We start from the raw sequence: 20,061 nt of genomic DNA on the forward strand, positions 1-20,061 counted from the left end.
CTTTCCATTTTTTTTTTAAATTATTCATTTCTTTTGAGAACTATTTATATCTTTTGTTTCCTGAACTTGCTCTTGACGAAACTATTCATATTTGAACTCCATGAAGATGTTTTTCACATCAACAAGGTTATCATGGATCAAGCTAAAAAGTTCTCTTTTTTTGAGATTACCTGTGAGAACACTTATTTCATGGATGTTGAAAATGTTATAAACGTTAAGGGAAAGCTAATACCTCTATGTTTAATAGTGTAAAACTCTTACGAAGCCATGATTATCTCCCAATAACCGAAGGATTGTATTTTTATCTCTTGATTATTAGGAAACTAAAAACAAAGTAAGCTCTAATGGGTAATATTTCTTATGACTCATGGAGCGTAAGACGCAATAATTAAACAACAAGGAATTCTTCTCGAAGATACGAACAAAAAAAAACTTCATGAACTTTTAATTATGTTCCTTTACCTTCACCAATGTCGAAATGGTAATGATATCGATGATTTCATCAAAAATGTGTGTGCGTATTTTAATCTAGTAAGGACATTTTTTTTGTTAATTTGGAGGGGAATTATGCTAAGAAGTAATATTATTAATGTTTTGATTTTATGCATTAGCTACTTCGTTTTATTTTCATGTATCGAATTTATTTAGTTATTGTTTTATGATGATATATGATTGCAATACTAGACCTTCATGATTATATATTGTGCGTGCTGTTTTCCATACGATTGTTATATTCTACCATTTTTTTGTGGCCAATCTCATAATAATATTTAAAATGTATGCTCTCAACTCTTATGTTCTTGTTGAACGACTTAATACAGGTTGTCACTTCCATTCACTTACAAGGTACCACCTTATATAGTTTTTCTTACACCATGCTTATGCTCTTGTCAGGTGTAAGTATAAATATTTTTAGTGACGATGTAATAAGATTATCGTAGTAAAGCTCTTCATTTCATTACTTCTCTGATATTCTTACATGGAAAATACCTACAAAATTTTCTCTTTCAGCAATATCAATCATATTGATTTCATGAAAATGCCTTTGATTTTTCAACACGTTTAAGTTTTAAATGAGTCTGTGATTGTTCGATTATAGTTTATGGTAAAAAGGGAAAACTTAGCAAGGGTTGTTTCCTCCATTCGTTGACAAGCTGCCACCACATATAAACTCAACTAACAACCATTGTATATCCCCCCTGACCAATGCACAACAACCTTTTAATCCTCATCTTTTTATCCATCTTGAATATATATCAATTCCCTCTCAAATCTTCATCAATATATTTTTGGAAGGAGGACCAACAAAATTCCACTTTATTTGTCTTATATATATATGAACACATATCTCATACTTCGAGAATTATTAGAAATGAAAAACAAAATATCAACTTACTGTAAAAGTTAAATTGAAAAGTTTATTTCCTTTTTGTTTTATAGGGGTGTATTGGATTGAGATTATACCGATATCTGAAAGTCCTAAAATACTTAGGTATTTAATTAGGATTCGTATGAAAATCACTATATACACTTGGAATTTAAATTGGATTTCTTTTAGATTCCATAAACATTTTAGGTATTCAATTCAATTAAGATTTCATAGGATAGTAGAGGGACCAAGATATACAAGGATTATTATGGATAATTCTAACGAAATAATAAGAGAAAGAAAAAAAATTACCAAACCTATGTGTCACTTTTATAAACGAGAGAGATATTTTAATTTTTTATTCTATTAAATTCTTTTATGTTATGATTATGTCATGTTGGTGTTAGTATATCTTAGAAGCCATTTCAATTTATATTAGACTGTCGGCAGGACTATTTCTTGTATTTTTCCAGGTTATAAAAGAGGCTATCTCAGCAGGTGTTGATGGATCGATCGGGGGGACTTAGAAATATTTTCGTTGACAGTATTTTAATTTTGATATTGGTTATAGTGAAGATGATATGTGGATAATATGGAGGATGGTGTGGATGAAAATGAAGATGAAGACAATCCATGGTCATGATGAGAATAGTTACGATGATGATGAAGCTGACAGTTATGGTGATCATAGTGATGATAAAAAATCTCAATTGGTTTTTCATGTGGATGTTGAAAAGTAAGGTTGGATCTTTGAAGTTAAATGCCCTTTCTTCCACCTTGTAAAAGTTAAGGCTAATTCTTTCGCCAAAATGGATGGAAAATTTCTAATTAATTTTGTTTAGCTTCCGCAGCATGTTTGGAATAAAGTTCCACCATAACAGATAAATGTATTCAGTATCCTCTGTCCTCATTGTTGAAAATTCCATGTTAATCCTCTTCGCAGTGAATTGGCTATAATTGTACCATGATAATCAAGGATATTTACATAGTGAGACATTACGATAAAAATCTATGTGTTGCTCTTATAAACAATAATGAATGAGATTTTAATTCGTTTTTATTATATTAAATTAGTTAGGATGAGAAATACTAGTTAAAAAAAATAGATGAATTAGTAAAAGTAAAGTGAAATCAAACAAAATAATAATATCATTCTTAATAATGATATCCTTCCTAATAAAGTAGTAAAGTACATTATTATTATAAAAAAAACCATTAATCTTTAATTTTGTTAAAATGGTCCACATAAGAATAAGAATGACACCTTATAATTTTGGTCGCACGATGCATAAGTTAACAAAATCCACAAAACAATCTACTCGTATAGAAGTTAAAGTTTAAATTCTTGATAAGATCTCGTTTTTCTTATATAATATATATAGCCTCTTTACTACCTAGAACAATAAATATGAATTTTCTTTTCGTGCAATTGCCAGGTTTCTTATTGTCTATTTAATAATATTTATCTCGTGTAATTTATAGTAGTCTTTAACATATCGAGAGCTTCTTGCATATACCAATTTATAGTATTCTTTAACATATCGAGAGCTTCTTGCATGTACTACGAGATCCTTAGATATCAAGTAGCATTTATTTAGTATAAGATCTTATCTCCTTAAAGGAGGAGCTAGAATGTAAGAGATCATCAGTTACATTGTAGATACCTATATAGGTATTATCTAGGATGTATAAGGAGGATATCAGGATATTTTCATGTTTTTGTTTTTGGTAGTTATAACTTATCACGGTAGTATTTGATAGAGTTAAGTAAAAATGAAGATGCTTCATTATATGAACCTTTTGGATCATCACATGCTTTCAGTAATTCAGATTCATGGTTTTATAGTTAGTTTAGTTAGTCGTGTTATGAACGTCTATTAATTGTGTGATGAACGTCTATTAATTAGACAGTTGGTGATCTTTGTAATCATGAGTATTTTATACTTCGGATAAGTTAAATTTATCGTAATTTTAAATCATGCTAAGTTCTTCAAATCCCAAATCGTTTTTTAAGTATATTTATACATGACAGTTCCAGAGTGATGAGTAGATTGATTGTGTATTTAAATAAGTAATTTTTAGACGGATATTATTGACATATGATATGATTATATACTATTGGTATTCATTATATCTCATAAGATATTTCAATTTATATTTTACAGTTGACAAGACTATTTCTTGTGTTTTTCCAGGTTATAGAGGAGGCAATATCAAAAGATGTTGATAGATACGATGCAGAGACAATGTTTTTGATTTTGATATTGGTGGTGGTGAAGATGACAATGTAGATTATATGGTATGGTGTGGATGAAAATAAAAATGATGATAGTAGTTATGATGACGACAGTTACGATAAATTATTTTTCATGCTGATGTTGAGAAGGAAGGCTAGATTTTTGAAGTTAAATTAATGTTCTTTCTGTTACCTTGTAAAATTAAGGTTAATCCTTTTGCGAAAGTTGATGGACAATTTTTGATTAGTTATTTTGGTTCGCTGCTGCATCAGGTTTGGAGTAGAGTTTCACTTTAGGGATAGTAGATTTAGTAGGTCAGTCGACCAAAGGGATGATAAGAAAATATATTTTGTGTTAAAATACCATGGAAACTAAATGTCTTCAGAATTTTCTGTCCTCACTGTAAAAATATCATATATATCATCTTCACAGTGATTGGCTACAACTGTACCTTGCTCCAAAGTAAGATTTCCCTTTTATCGACACTGAGCTGCTCCAAAATATGTACGACGACTATGATTTGAAGTGACGATGTGAGTTTTTAAATGTTTCATAATCTCTCTTTTGGTTCATGATATTCCTTACAATCATAATTTCATACTATTCAAAGGGATATTAGTTTGGAGTTGCTCCAAAATATGTACGACGACTATGATTTGGAGTGACGATGTGAGTTTTTAAATCTTTCATAATCTTTCTTTTGATTCATAATGTTCCTTACAATCATAATTTCATACTATTCAAAGGGATATTAGTCTTGTGTGGCGGGGATATTAGTTTGATTAAAGCTATTCCTGTTATATGTGCCACCTAGAAACTATATTCCTTAACTGATGGATCTATTTTTTATAAGGGAAATGAAGCAGAATAATTCATCATTAATGTTAAACCTTATACTTCTAGTTATAAGTAAGAATATTTTTAATTTTGTTGTTACGGACTTTCCATCCAGATTGATAATAATATTTTCAAGAAGGAGTTCATCAAAAACACAGCTCCAAAGCAATTGATAATAATATTTCCATCCAGATTGGTTTTATTGCCAGAAACCATTATGGTGATCATATGGGTGCAACTTCAGGTAGTCTGGGGATTGCCACAAATTACTTGGCAGAGGTGATGACATTAATTATTGCAGGTGAGTGGGCTGTAACAAAAGGACTGGTGGAAGTATGCTTCAGTTTAGACTCCAAAGCTGTGATAATAGAATTCTTAAATGACAAGGTACCTTGGATAGTACAAAACAAATGGTTAAAACCAGAAGAACTATTCCTGCAATCACATTTAGGCACCCATATAGAGAGATCAACTTTCCTGCTGATAAACTGGCTAAGAGAGAGGTACTTCTAAGCAGAGGTGAAGTGCATTACTTTGAAGAAAATTCTCAATTCCTAGGTAAACTTGAAAATGAGGATGACTTATACTTTAGATTTTAAGAACTTTATAATTCATTTGTTATCTGCTTAGTTGCCTTGGCATCTTTGTGTTGTTTTCGACTTACCATGATGGGCTCATAGCTATTCTGTTTTGTTTTTTGTTTTTTAGTCTTTATGCTTTGGAAACATCTTGGCCTTCTGTTATTTGTAAATGAAAAGTTTAGTAACAAAATTTCATGATTAAGAAAAAAAAAAAAAACCACAGCTCCAGAAATGTGAGATGTCGATATTCTGATGCATTCAAATACTACTACCTCCTTCTGTTCATGACTCACTTTAAGTACATAATGTAAATAAAATTATAAAGAATTAAATAGATCAATGGGCTTCCATGATTAAAAAAACTTTTCAGTGTTTTCTAGTAGGATAATTTTTATTTGCATAGTCGGTGCACTTTAATCTCTAATTTTTATTTGACGGTTGTTTCCTTTATGTAGGACCTATTGGGTTACAATTCATATTGGACAATTATTTGATATCTAAAAAAATGAGGCTAACTCAGTTGATATCCCCTTTTATGAACTGCTATGAATGATTACCACATGAAATAGAAATATATTTGAAAATTGAATTTTTCAGTAATATCGCCTTCAAGTATTTATATTATTTATCTGATTTACTACTTAAACTTTAAATATCACTTCATATAACAACCACCTTAAGCACGATCCCCAAATAAGAAACAACAACTACAAAACTAGATTCCTTGCATGCGTCATTTTAGTTATCAACTGTGAAGGATGTACATGGTACAATTTGGCAAGGTTTTGGATGAAACTAGAACCGAAAACAAGGATAACATTTTTTAAGTTTCCAAAACTCTTCCAAACCATTTCATAAGGGGTTTTGTATGAATCGAATAAAGGAGGTTCGATGATTTTAGTTTTTGTCGGTTCCAAATATACGAAATTTCACTTTTTTAAGAATAAACTGTGGTAAGAATAATCAATTTCTAAACTTGTTTGAATTTATGATTCTTTTAGTTTAAACACGTTAAAAATTCCTGCATGCATGCAACACTAATACAAATATATAAAGATTATGTATGCCAAGATATAACTTGTGAAAATGAAATAATTCAATGAGTTATATTAATCGTTTTAAATAAAGGTTTTCAGTTCGACTTCAGAGTTCACCGAAACCAAAAAACAAGATCTAACGATTTTCAGAACACTAAAACCATCCCAAGAAGTTAATTTCGATATGTTCTCACTTGAACGATTTAATCAGAAAGATATACAACCCTATTGACGACACTAAGTGAAACTGAAAACACTTATCTCAGATCTAAGAAACTATTGATGGTTGTATTTATTTATCTGACAAATATTGATATTTTTATTACAACGGTAATTAAGTGTTTGACCCTCATCCCATTTTATTTGACTATTTTACTCGTTTGGCTATGAGATTAAAATTCACTAAAAAGAAAAATCTAACCTAGCGTATCGAAAAGACCTTACAAAAAGATGAGGGTCATCTAAGTAAATATGTTTAATGATGTATGTAATCAAATAATAATCTTTATTGGAAGGGAATTCTTGTTTGTAGAAACTCTATCCTTCAAGGGTATAATTATTAAATAAATTTAAATATAATATGTCTCACAAATCGTCAGTTGAATTTTGAAATTTTTATATATTCAAAAAGCTTTTTGAAAGACCTAAACAAAGAGCGTAAATACGACATCAAATTTTGCATTTTTGTTGCCCAAATGATTTTCTTTATTTTTGTCATTCATTTTAGACTGCAGTTGTAATCCGAAGTGTTTATTTAGAGTGCATCTACTATCTTATTGTTTCTAGAGTACATCTATTATACATAGTATTTTTTAGAGTACTTTTATTATACTGTTAGTTACCTTCTTATAGGAAGTTGAAAACTCTCTTTTGATTTTCTAAATGTTTGTATGGATTTTAGGAGATCGAGTATGTAGTGTTTGTACACCATTAAAAACCATACCATATGAAGAAAATTGTACGTAAAAGATGCATATGTAAAATGACGAGGGTACCGAGTACACCACAATCGTTTCGATATCAACCTATAAGTACGATACCTTGTGTGATCGTCTATGGACAAAGAATTCGACACAATACAACAACAAGATAATTACTTTATAATAGTTACGGTACAAGACTGATATATAGGATCAATATCAAGTGGTTTGGATTAACATACAGTGTATTTACACATCAAGATTTTGTTAACGAGGAAACCGCAAATGCAGAAAAACCCTGGGACCCAGTCCAGTTTTGAATACTCTCATAATTAAGCCGTTACACAAACACATTACCAACTTCGTACAGTTGAGACCAAGTAAACTACCCCTAGTTACCTAGTTTCCTCAATATCCTTCGCCTATAACCAATCTGACCAACACATGCGAATCCTAAGATAAATTCCACTATATTAAGTTGCTTCAGTCTCTCTGAATACTTTAAAAACTCAACCCTTTCGATCGTCTTCCAAATAATAAATGACTAATTTGTTTAATAACCACTCTCCTATCTCAAGAAATTAATCAGAGATATTTGTGTTAAGCGTTATAAAGGCTTTTCTTTTTAAAATCAATTAAACTCCTTTGACGGTTTTAGATCTTCCAAGATCAAGATTAAAAAAGTTAACCAGATCGAGTAAAACAGAACTACCAGATTCGCACACTGAAGAGTGCCACCAAATAATAACTTGTCGATCTAAATATGACTAGTCAATAATCTTCCAATCAAAATATAAACTAGATCTAGTCGGGTCCTAGACGATCAAGTTTGTGCACGAAGCAAATCACGAAGATACAAAACCAATAGGAAAAATCTTCTTTTCTTCAATCTTCAATAGTATTCTACACATGTACAATAACAAACTTGATTCCTGACTTATAATCGATCACTCACAGAACGTAGTCTATTAATAATTGATGATGAAAATTCAATGTTAAACTCTTGTTCTAGTTTGAGTGACCATATGTCAGAAGTGAAAGCTCTCAATAATAATCAAACTAGGTGCAAATCAAGAGCTAACCACCGTTAGTCAATTAGATCAATAATTGAAAACTAAAATAACAATGGTATTCTAGGTTCCCACCAACGGTACTAGTAAACGCTTATTTCTCCCAAATAAGTCTTTAAACTAGCATATGTAAGATATTTTTCCTAATTAGGTTACTCTCCTTTCCAAGATAATATTACGAGAATATTATTAGTCGGCTATACCGGAAACAATAAAGATGAAGTATACCTGGCTCAGGGTAGGTTTATAAGAAGAACAAACTTCATCATTTATATACCAATGTATTTTGGACACTAAGGAATTTCCATAACCTAAGATATTCTTAAGATATGCAATAAAACACCTAAATTCGGTTTTATAAATTCCAACCAATATCCAACTGTACAACCGAAATCTTCATGGACAACTCGATATTAGCTATCTCTTAACTAATATATATTTCCAGGGATATGTTTTGATTGTGAGTAAAAGAAAACATATTAATTTCGAAAATCTCAAAAAGATTCTCTATTATTTCGATTTGGGAATCAGAGTATCAAGGAATATCTTTGAACAGTTAAGAAATAAGATTTCATCACATGTTCAAATTACTCACTATGTTGATATCTTGAATTCTCATATTTTGTAAACCCAATTTCCAATCACATAAACCTTAAAGTGTACGTGACTTAGAGAAATCGATTTTGCTTATTGGGACCAGTTCTACCATGATACCTAAAGAAAGTTAGGACCGGTTCTACCATGAATCCCAATATAGGTAGGGTCTGGTTCTTCCTTGAATCCCAACATAAGCTCGGATTGATATACCTTGATTCACTATAAAGGTTAGGATTGGCTCAACCTTAAGATCCTCAATGAAAACCAGACCTTTAATACATCCTTTTTATTTCCTTTCGATTACGAAACAAGTTCCTATGTAATTAAACATAATTTTCTAGGTATGAAATCAAACCTATGTTCACTACACAATCTAGTAACGAGTTGCAAAGATTATGTCGATGTCGCAATTACGAAGTTCAAAAGGTCAAAATTATACTTTGTAAGTCAATATACCAATATAAAGCATTTATCACGATTAATATATTGTTAGTTGAAACTTTGATCACAATATGATGATCAAGTCTAATATACTAGAGTTTCATTTATACAACTTCGCATTTTATGTTTTTAATCAGAAACGACTTGAAAGGTTATGATATATAAATGGAAACAAGTCAAGTCATGTATTATTAACCTCAAGTGGAAGGATAATCTTATCATTGATGTCGATAAGTCTTTGGAGTCTTCAGGTCTTCAAAGTAATACTTGTATGTCTTAACATTTCTAGACAGTCTAACCTAACGAAGTTGACTCTAGTAATCTAATCAAGAGACGTATAAGTTTTAATACTAAAATATGAGAACCAACCTTGACATACCAACCGCTTGATGGGTTCAACCAAGCAATGCTCTAACAATATGAAAATATTAGTGCGAATACTACATACACTCGTGTTGATCCATGCAGTAAATATAGAAGTAACGTATCAAAAACCTTTTAATTTTTACAACAACATAACAAACTTGATTCGTACAAAAAATATCCATACACCTGATTTATGCAGAGAATATCTATACATGTAAAACCTATTTGATTCTGAGAGTTTTTTTATTAAATATGACAAACTCGAATTGTGCAACAAAAACATGACTACCATGTTTAATTTTGTATTTTAAATTAAACTTTTGTGCAACCAGTATGCACAGATGAGCGCTCAAATTATTTGAAGTTTTTTTAGTTGGTGATGTTGTATGTTTAGTTATTGATCTTGTTTTTCATATCATGACAAAGCATGTGTAGGTAGATTATCATAGCAGAGAGTTGTATATTTATAGATTCTTGAAGTGCTTACATGTTTCTTTTTAAGATCAACTAGCAGATATTATAACCAAGTGGCTATGTTTTCTTTCCTAGTCTATGTTACTGTCAGAGTTGGTGGTTACATGTCCTTCAACTTCTCTTTCTCTTGCTGCCTGAAGACTTGTTAATGTTTTTTTTGCTACTCGAAGACCAGTCAAATTTTCTGACTTTTTATGTTTTTATGTTTTTCTGAATTTTTTTTATTTTTGAGCGGTGTCTTCGTTATTTCTTTTTTACTTTGTTAGTCTTTACAAACTGATTTCAGGAAACCAGTTTGGGGAACACGTGGAAGTATAAAGTATGAGTCAACTAACCTTGACCAAAGTCTCTTTCTGTCAGGTGTTAGTGTACGTACCTTAACATTGACATCTTGTTATTCAATAATAATACTTTTACATCAACTATCTTACGTTTTTCATCATCAATGCTTTTATATTTGTCACGAACTTTCTATTCCTTTCCACTCGTATTGTCTACTAAATGGAAAATAACAATGAGTCCCACAACTTTCGTACTTTGATGATTTTTTTTTATTTTAGCTCCATTACCACAAAAGAGCTTAAAAAACTCTCATTTCTGTTCTGAAAGTATATGGAGCGGTTTGCATCGCTGATATCAGTCATGGTGATATGAGCTTCTGCATACAACAACAAATGGTGCTTATACGCATCACCCCGACCTTACACCAGTTATCGGACATATAGAGATAACCTCATTTCTTTCATATTCTGGTCGGTTATACTATCTACCGCGTTGAATCAGTTGGTTATTTAACAATTACTGATTTTGCAGCCTTTTCCTACTTTATAGGTTCACATCACTTGCGCATTTAAAGATTGATACATGATAATATTTCCATATCCTCTTCAATAACCAAAAAAAGAAGAAGTTGTATACACATAATCTAAGATCGAGCACGTGTCAAAGGGGAGACAAGTGCTTTACATCAACACGAGGGGCATCAAGGCAATGATGCCACGTCGCAACACCCAAAGAACGAATACTATAATCCTCTGCCATGTATCATCTTCAGGTAGATCCAACGACGGTCGATCATGGACTACCTAACCACAAAGACACTGCGAAGCACCCTATAAAACACTAAGACATCACTTTTTACCATCCCAAGGAATATATAGATCCGACGAACAAGAGGAAGAGAAGATGACACACGCCTCTACAGCTGTCTAAGGCGTGCAGACTGACCCAACCACCCACATTAAATGCTACAAACATAGGATACGTGTCAAACATCCAATGGAGAAGAAAGAGGCAACCCAGCATTACAGTATGTTACTGTTGGAGCCATCTGAAAAAGCGGGGGTCTAACAACCACACCCAATAATTAGTTTGGCAATCTGTATGGACTAACTCCAATATACTTTCAAGAGAATCAACTAGACAGTCAGACTCAATCTTAAGAAAAGTATATCAAAGAGTTATATCTCAATTTCTCAATTCAATACGTAATCAAACAAATAGGAATTTTCAAGCCCGATTGAATATAATAAATAACTTGGACGGTATCAAAAACCAATATCCAAGTATCAATCAATTTAATCAACAACCCAAAGGTCGGATTCACAATTGATTGAACTTACGTACAACCTGTGATATTTCAATTATAAATATAAATAATATAATGCGGAAAAAAAATAACACAAACACCAGGAATTTTGTTAACGAGGAAACCGCAAATGCAGAAAAACCCCGGGACCTAGTACAGAATAAACACACTCTGATTATAAGCTGTTACACCAATTTCCTACTACCTATTCAGACTAGATGTAATACCTGCTTCAGCACTTATAGAACTCCTAGCATAAAACCAATTATATTTAGGAATTCTTCTCGTAAATCTTCTAGCAGAACCCAAGGCTCTCTTTAGAAGAAACAACAACACGATTGATACGATTCGATATTTTGTTTGCACAAAACACTGGTTTGGTTTCCCTTTAGATATGAATCAAGGTTTTAGAAATCTTGTGTTTATTTTGATAAAAACAATTACTAGGTAAAAGTAACAGCAGAACAAACTTGTAGATTCGGGATTATTATACTCTTCAATAAAGGAAGAGAAACCTAATTATTCTACCACAAGAACAACTAGAATAAATCTAGAGATATCTTGTTTAAAACTTCAAAAGGTTTTTACGAGATACCTTAATCGAAGTTTTCTTTCTAGCTTTCGATTTCGACTAACAAGTGTTGGTATACGATCGGAAACTGAAATCTATCAAAACCTATGGTTTATGATTAACAACTCTTGAATGATTTTATATCATAAGAGAAAACCTTAGAATAGACAAGAGGTGAAAAACCTAGATTACAAGTTGTGTGATCAATCACGAAGATTAAATCCAACTCGGCTTTGTGATCCCCAATACAAAGACTTTTATCTCACTCTTGTTCACTAAGAACAGAAGACATGGAAACAACCTGCAAAGCCTACGCCATTTTCCAAAAGAGATGAAAATGTGTAAACTCATGAACCCTTTATTTATAGTGAAAAGTTAGCTTGAAAACTAAGCTTAGGGTTTAGGCTATTTTCCTTTCTCAAGACTCTCCTAATTATGGGAGTCTTTCCTAAGTTACAAATATTATGCATAAATAATTAAATAAATAAATAATTAGCAAATATTTATTTATGTGAATAAATCACATTTTAACTTAGGTAGGAATTAAAAGTTATCACAAATACTTTAATATGGTAATCAAATATGTTTGGATTAATATCCATCTTGCCTAAACAAGGAAACATCACCAATTTGACTAAAAAAGACTTCTAGTCACGTAATTGGGCCCAAGTCCGTGAACTGTTACAAACAACCCATGGATTGTTTCCTACTGACGAACTGTAACAATTACAACAACACTTATAATTGTTACTTTAATAAATCACTCATAACTTCATCGTTATAACTCGGAATTGAGTGATTCTTGGCTCATTGGATTCATAAGCTCATTAATTATAACATGAGATTCTTTATAAGGATAAATTTTATTGTCTCAAAGGTCATGAATCAAATAACCTCAAGTATATATACATAAATGTACATTTACCGTCATTGGAATTATTCCATAGAGTGAGCATTTATCTTGATAGATTAGAAAGGTAGAATTGAACAAGAATCCAAATGAAATCAATCACATACCTTTGTTGATGAAGTACTTGTTGATGTCTTCTTGTAGTCTTCAATCTTCAATCTTCATCCTTTAAGGATAGCTTCGATTCAACTTCTTAGACCTAATCTAGTATGAAACTATCTTTAGTATGCTAAATCAAGAATGCATTTTGGAAACTCAAATTGACAACTAACTTGACATACCAACGCTAGTGGGTTCAACCGAGAAGTACTCTTATAATCTCCTCATTTGTCAATTTTAGTGACAAAACCATTTTACATATGGATTGTACTTGTTAAAAGCATTACAGCTCCAAAATCCTACATGCTTGATTTCCTTGGTTCTTCAACTATGCAAATGTGTTCATCCTGTACTTGTTGAAGATCCATCATAGTAGTATCACACAACATCAAAGTTCAATTGTATCACAACTTTGACAATAATACTATGGTGATATCTATCACTCCTCCTTAGTCAATACTCCATCTCACATAGAAACCACTCCCCCTTACATAATGATCCGTAAACCATATGTATATGTAGTGTGAACTACAAAATAATTCTCCCCCTTTTTGTCAATATAAATTGGCAAAGGTACGAAAACTGGTGGGATCCTAATGAAATTTTCATAGAGGAACTTCTTGACCAAAGGAAAACATATCAACTTTACTTTAGATGATATCACAGAGTAGAAACTTAGTGACTTCATCAAGGAGTTTATTAAGATACAAGTTAACCCCTACATGTTCCACAACCTCTTCTCCCTTCAAATATATGGAAATTAAGCACAAGTTCAAAATAAGTCTCCCCCATTAGATGTCATTCCTGAAATAACAACAAGAGTAACCTTACTCCAGAGATAAGGATTTATATATTGGATTTTAGAAACCCTACAAGGAGATACGAACTAAGAACCAATCATTGAAAGTCTCTCATGAGATCGTGTTACTAACAATGGAACTATCTCATGGTAATAATACACAATATGTAATCATGAAGATCAAGTATTGTGATCATCTTTTCTAAGATACAAACTTGTATAAAAAAGAATTGATATGCTTAGAAGGAAGAATAACCTTTTCCATAAGGATTTACACCAAGAATGGTTACCATAAGAGTATGAAAAAGATTCTTTGACAATAAAAACCAACATCCAATGGTTTTGATTATTACTTCTAACCTGTTACGCTTAAGAATTTTTAATCACAAATCAAGTTAGGAAATTAAGAATCATATGCGTGGTATTTAACCATATTCATATTCACCATAACTAGTTCAAATGAATCAAATTAACTAGTTAAAGATTTGTTCAATTGCAAGGAAATCTTATGTAACCACACAAGACACAATCGAAGAAAAAACGATTTGATTCACTCGAATCGGTTCATGTATAGCCACGGTTTGCAAAAGAATTCCTTAATCAATATAAGGATGAGTTCAAGAACAATCGCTTTTAGATATAACCTACTCAAGTTCGCGGACTGGGTTTGCGGACTTAAGTTCCCGGAAGGAGTTCACAAACTCCAGCAGAAATTCTCGGGTTTGAGAACTTCGCCAGTTCGCGGACTGGGCTTGCTGAGTGAGTTTTCAAACTCCAGCAGATATTCTCGGATGAGAACCTCCGCCAGTTCCCGGACTGAGTTCGCAAACTGTGCAAACAATTCCGGTTCTCTTGATCAACAAAGTTCGCAAACTTTGGTTCAAGGAATAAGACTTATACATATATGTGTTTCCACAACAATGCTTATATCCATCAATGGTTATATAATATAAACTCTCATTTCAATCATTGAAACATTCTCAGAGGACGTTATATAATTGTTATTCACAAACCATTTTTCGTCAGAGCAATTCTCAAAGTGATTGAAACATATCATGAATTTTGTCACTAGGTAAAGATAAACTTGGTTAAAGTGAAAGCTTCCCAACACATATTTTGAGAAATATGTAAGTGAGTTAGATTCAGCTCGAAATAATAAATTGTTTCAAATATTCAAAATTTACCAAACACAATATGTGCGCTCCAATTGTTTTGCAATCCTCACCGCATTCAATAGGGCTTCATGGTGAGGATGCACTTTCAACACAATCAGGTTGTGTTGAGGTGAGTAAAATCTTGGTCACAACAGGTATTCGAAACAAAATCAAACATGAAATCTAGGAATTTAACAACTTCCTTGAAACTTTCAATAATTGTTCCATACCTTTTTAAGATGTTATACCTTGTCGAACTCTTGTCTGGGAGATCCTTCTTAATAGTACTCGTTGCTTTATTGGTCTTCTTTGGTACCCATTTCTGAGCAGCTTTTGGAGCAAACTATTTTTTTTTTATCCCCAACATAATTATGGAACTTCTTGGGGGGAATACTGAAAAAATTGATATTATGAGACTCAGTTTTTCTCCAGTTTGGAACATCAGATCTTGTCATCTTAACAGAATAAGATTTGGTTTTATCTCGTTTAAGAAATCTGCAATTCCTTTGCAAGTGACCTGGTTTTCCACAATAGAAACAATGTTTATTAGAATGGAAAAAGTTATGTTTAGTGTTACCTTAATGTTTATGTGCTTTCTTTGGAACTTGAAAGGATTTCCTCTTTTCGTTATCAGCAGTTGATAGAGATACTTTATTTTTGTCAACCGTGGAAGGTTTTGGTTGAGAAGAATCTTTAGCTTTGACAAATTTTACCTCTTTACAAATACTAGGAGAGTATATTCCTTCATATCCCAATACTCGTGTATCACGATGAATTCTACATGCTCCCAATATCGAGGTTAATTTATCTGAGCTACTATTTCTAGACAAACTCTCTTTTAAGCTCGAGTTTTCTTCTTCCAAACTTTTGACCTTCTCAAGCGCAATAACTAGATCGTTCTTGGATCATTCACATTGAACTTTGAGATCTTCTTTTTCCGAATCAAATAACAAGTTCATCTCAATTTTCTCCAAGTTATCTAGCTTTGCTTGAAGAATAATTTCCCGATCACGACCTTCGGCAATTATTTCTTTAAGCTTTCGTATTTCTTTGAGATAATCTCTTGCACCACTAGAATCAAGTTGGTCTTGCAAGTATTTATTCCGACTACGAAGTCTTTCATATTTAACTTTCTCACTGGAAATGGTGCTCTCAGCTTCTGAAAGTTTCCGATGACATTCTTTAAGAAGATTATTAACAACTGGATCAACATGGAACACTTCTTCGTCAGAATCAGAATCAGTATCCGAAATAATTTTTCCAGAAGCTAATGCAACCTCGCCTATGAGCTCTTGAGGATTATAATATTCAGGTCCATCATCAAGAGTAGGCAAATCTGCTGCATATGCCGATTGTATACGACTCCATCTAGGACATGCTGAAGAAAAGTGCCCGAAACCACGACAGTTATAACATTGTACATCATCCTTAGGAGATGTTACACTTTTAGAAAAACACTTTTTCGTGTCTCTCAAGAATTTTCTAAATTGTCGTGGAGTAACATCCTTAGTATCTGGCGAACCAGATTTATCCTTAGAGGATTCAAAATTGTTTGCAGCTTTAAGAGAAATCACCTCTTTTCTAGATGCATGTTCATTATCAAAGATCTTTAACTTTCCAACAAGAGTATTTCTGGAGAGTGTAGAAAAATCGTTTCCTTCTTCAATGGCATGTTTCTTAGACTCGTATCTTGATGGTCGAGACCTGAGAATTTTGCACACAATATCTTTCTCCGGAATAGTTCTTCCTAACGCAAATGAGGAGTTAACTATTTGAGAAAGTCTTTGGTTAAACTCATCAAAGGTTTCATCATCAGACATGCGAAGGATTTCCCAGTGAGAAGCTATAATTTGAAGCTTTGCTTCTTTCACTGCGACATTCCCTTCGAATACGGTTTCTAAGATATCCCAAGCATCTTTAGACTTATTACACGTAGTAACGTGGTGCTGAAGATCTGGGGTAATGGCATGGATGATAGCATTTAATCCTCAGAATTTTGCTTTGCAACAAGAATCTCAAGATCATTAATCACCAATATTCTTTTCAACAGTTACACCGTCTACTGTAACTAATGGAGGATCATAGCCATTAAATACGAACCCATGATTGAAAATCTCGCGCTTGAATAAAGAACGCATAACAATTTTCCACCATAAATAGTTCGTGCCATCGAAGACTGGCGGTACGTTTATAGAGATAGCACCACTGTCCATAGCTACAAACACAGACTTATGAGGTCTTAGCGTGTTTGCCTGCTCTGATACCAATTGAAAAAGCGGGGGTCTAACAACCACACCCAATATTCGTTTGGAAATCTGTAGACAAACTCCAATATACTTTCAAGAGAATCAACTAGACAGTTAGACTCAATCTATAAAAAGTATATCAAAGAGTTTTATCTCATTTCTCAATTCAATCCGCAATCAAAAAATAGGGATTTGCGAGCCCGATTGAATATAAGAATTAACTTGAACGGTACCAAAACCAATGTTCAAGTGTCAATCAATTCACTCAACAACCCTAAGGCGGATACAAGATTGAACTTAACGTACAACCTGTGATATTTCTATTATAAAATAAAATATAATGCGGAAAAGAAATAACATAGACACCAGGAATTTTGTTAACGAGGAAACCGCAAATGCAGAAAAACCCCGGGACCTAGTCCATCATAAACACACTCTGATTATAAGTTGTTACACCAATTTCCTACTACTTATTCGGACTAGATGTAATACCTGCTTCAATACTTATAGAACTCCTAGCAAAAAACCAATTGTCTTTAGGAATACTTCTCGTAAATATTCTAGCAGAACCCAAGGCTCTCTTTAGAAGAAACAACAACACGATTGATACGATCCGATATTTTGTTTGCACAAAACACCGGTTTTATTTCCCTTTAGATATGAATCAAGGTTTTGGAAATCTTGTGTTTGTTTTGATAAAAATAATTACTAGGTAAAAGTAATATCAAAACAAACTTGTAGATTAGGGATTATTATACTCTTCAATAAAGGAAGAGAAACCTAATTATTCTACCACAAGAACAACTAGAATAAATCTAGAGATATCTTGTTTAAAACTTCAAAAGGTTTTTACGAGATACCTTAATCGAAGCTTTCTTTCTAGCTTCCGATTTCGACTAACAAGTGTTGGTATACGATCTGAAACTGAAATCTATCAAAAACTATGGTTTATGATCAACAACTCTTGAATGGTTTTATATCAGAAGAGATAACCTTAGAATAGACAAGAGGTGAAAAACCTATATTACAAGTTGTGTGATCAATCACGAAGATTAAATCCAACTTGGCTTTGTGATCCCCAATACAAAGACTTTTATCTCACTCTTGTTCACGAAGAACAGAAGACATGGAAACAACCTGCAAAGCTTACGCCAATTTTCCAAAGGGGATGAAAACGTGTAAACTCATGAACCCTTTATTTATAGTGAAAAGTTAGCTTGAAAACTAAGCTCAGGGTTTAGGCTATTTTCCTTTCTCAAGACTCTCCTAATTATGGGAGTCTTTCCTAAGTTACAAATATTATTCATAAATAATTAAATAAATAGTAAATATTTATTTATGTGAATAAATCACATTTTAACTTAGGCATGAATTAAAAGTTATCACAAACACTTTAATATGGTAATCAAATATGTTTGGATTAATATCCATCTTGCCTAGACAAGGAAACATCACCAATTTGACTAAAAAAGACTTCTAGTCACGTAATTGGGCCCAAGTCCGTGAACTGTTACAAACAGCCCATGGATTGTTTCCTACTAACGAACTGTAACAATTACAGCAACACTTATAATTGTTACTTTAATAAATCACTCATAACTTCATCGTTATAACTCGGAATTGAGTGATTCTTAGATCGTTGGATTCATAAGCTCATTAACTATAACATGAGATTCTTTATAAGGATAAAGGTTATTGTCTCAAAGGTCATGAATCAAATAACCTCAAGTATATGTACATAAATGTACATTTACCATCATTGGAATTGTTCCATAGAGTGAGCATTTATCTTGATAGATTAGAAAGGTAGAATTGAACAAGAATCCAAATGAAATAAATAACATACCTTTGTTGATGAAGTAATTGTTGATGTCTTCTTGTAGTCTTCAATCTTCATCCTTTAAGGATAGCTTCGATTCAACTTCTTAGACCTAATCTAGTATGAAACTATATTTAGTATGCTAAATCAAGAATGTATTTTGGCAACTCAAATTGACAAATAACTTGACATACCAACGCTAGTGGGTTCAACCGAGCAGTGCTCTAACACCATCGGTGTGATACGAAGGTACCATCGGGATTAGCACAGGGTACAAAACGATAAGGATACAATTTTCTCTTAAAGAAGACCCCACACTCAACCTCAATAAATACCCATCTTGAAGGAGAGATAGGGGGTCGACCAATTTTAGGAAGAGTGAGAGATAGCCTAGAAGAGAGAAATTGTAAGAGTAAGTATGAGTTCTATTTCCTTCCTAGCTTCGTCCCCCACTCAGAGTCATTTGACTATTTTTATAACCATTAAATATATAGTGAAACACCAACCCCCGTGGACGTAGGCCTTAGTGACGAACCACGTAAATCTGCGTCTCATTTATATTCTGCACTTATGATCTTCGTACTTTAACATTATGCATCTTTTAGATCATCATAGGAATCCCTATGATGAGAAACAAGGACGAGCCCGAAGGCTCAGAGTTTCCCCATTTTTACCGTTTTATGCAACTTTAATCATATTACTATCATTTTGTCAATTTTATTATGATTGCGAACTTTGTTTGTGGATACGAAGATACCTTCGTTATTTCCATGTTCACAATCTAAAGGTTTGTCTCTTCGCTTTTTCTTTGTCTTCGTTTTTTTTTTTACTGTTCGTTCTGGGATGGACGGACCTGTCTTCAGCGGGCGATGCCAGAGAATTGATATGGCTTCGTGGTGAGAGAACTCACCAGTCTTCCCGGATTAAAGAGTTAGTTACAAAGATC

This window comes from Papaver somniferum, chromosome 11 (genome assembly GCF_003573695.1).
Source record: "Papaver somniferum cultivar HN1 chromosome 11, ASM357369v1, whole genome shotgun sequence".
Taxonomy (NCBI): domain Eukaryota; kingdom Viridiplantae; phylum Streptophyta; class Magnoliopsida; order Ranunculales; family Papaveraceae; genus Papaver; species Papaver somniferum.